Source organism: Numenius arquata, unplaced genomic scaffold (genome assembly GCF_964106895.1).
Source record: "Numenius arquata unplaced genomic scaffold, bNumArq3.hap1.1 HAP1_SCAFFOLD_67, whole genome shotgun sequence".
Taxonomy (NCBI): domain Eukaryota; kingdom Metazoa; phylum Chordata; class Aves; order Charadriiformes; family Scolopacidae; genus Numenius; species Numenius arquata.
In genome coordinates, this window is record NW_027415353.1 from 335911 (window position 1) to 337775 (window position 1865).

Here is a 1865-nt window from a genome sequence, read left to right on the forward strand (position 1 = left end):
AGATAAAAAAGTTAAAAATTTATTACACGAAACAGCGCTGAATCGGGTGCATCTCAAAGCAGAGGCACACCCCCTCTTTCCAGTTCTCAGGTTCTTCTACCTTATCCCGGCTGCTTAAGTTTCTGTCTCTCTTCTCATCAGTTGAGAAGTTGGAGCTCACATTCTTCCCGACCGTCTAACCCAGTACAGGTGCAGTTCACCTCTTTTCACCCTGTAAGGCATAAACACACCCAGCCAAGGAATCCTTATCCTAAACACGCCCTTGATTAGGCTAAATGCTATTTCACGGTCTTTGCCGCCATCTACTGTCCGTTGTTAGTAACTAGAGGCACTCTGGTGGTCGTTTACTTCATCAGGTGGTCGTATCCTCCTCTTCATCAGTTGTCCTCTAAATGAACTCGGCCTACTTGGCAGTCTTCACAGCCCCCTTGGCAGATTTACCGTCCAAGACTGGTTTCTTTGGTCTCAATGTTACTCCCCTGTCTTTTGGGTTCCTGCGTTGAAGGTTACTTTCCAATCTGTTTCTCTTTACTTGGATTTCGTTCTGCAAAACCAGGATCCCTTGTGTGGAATAATTCCTAAAATATAATTTTTATTAAAAATTTTTTGCATTGTTCACACATTAAGGAAAGGTATAAAATGGAAACCTTTCCAGGGTGGAACACAGCAGCAGCTGGTGTGCGAGGAATCCGCTACATCGCTGACTCCCTGAACAATATTGCTTGCAAAAGCAGCACGGAGGATGTGGTGGAGTGAAGATTCCACGGCCAAGCTCTGTGATCACACAGCAGATGTGGGAACGAGATGGTCCTGTGGAAGTGATAAGCGGCATGCTTGCTACCCTGAGCCAACAGTCTGCCAAATTTTGATGAAATGCTGTCCTTTGTGCAAACTTTGCTCATTATAATGTCATTATAATACCAAAACACACCTCCAGCCCGAAGGCTGCCCGCCTCCAAGGTGCGACCACTCCTCCTTGAGTCTGCGCCCTGAATTTTTCATAAACTATACCTTTAAATGCGAGGCGACGGAATTTTACATCAATCGTAATAAAGGTATTTATGACTAGAGTCATTCAAACTCCACATTGAAGGTAAAAAATAATATAAAAATAGCCCAAGAAAGGGGGGTTGCTGGGTAGACACCATGGTAAAGAAGTCGGGGAGGAGCCCGTCACGGACTGCCTCTGACTCCCGGGACCAGGCGAGGGGCTGAGCCTTTCTTCCCCCCCATAGGGACGCCTGTGGGTAAGACTTAGACTATATCGAGTACTTCCTCGGGAAGCTTAGAAATCTCTCCAGAGGGTTACCTGTGACATTTAGAGCCAGGCTGTATTGTTTGGAACTTTGTCGCGCGCTTTGTAGCGTTAACATTTTTTCTTTTACTTGCACGTGCTTCGCAGACAGTGTACTTATCACCGGCAAAGCGTAAGAACCTTTCTATCTGTTGCTTAAATAAACTGCACTGCTTAAGTAGCTAGCCGTTTGGGTTTCTCACCGAACGCGACCAAACACTAAAGTGTGGCCGTGCTGGTTCGTGAGCACGACTAGACTGAAGGTGCAGTCCACTATTAGTGTATCCGGAATCCCACCCCTTTTCCCCAAGCCCTGCCCTTACCTGGGGTGACTGGTGGGCGTGGCCTCCATTCTTAGCCCCACCTCCTTTTCCTTAGCCCCACCCCTACCTGATCTGCTGGGTGGGTGTGGCCTCAGCCCCTGCCCCAGCCCTGCCCACTGCCCTTGGCTCCGCCCTTCCCACCACCCTCCCTGCGCCCCCCGCCCCCAGCCTGTCCCTGCTTGATCCCACCTCAGGGACGTGTCCTGCTGTCCCCGAGGGGAGACCCCCGTGTCCCCCTCCATGCGGGT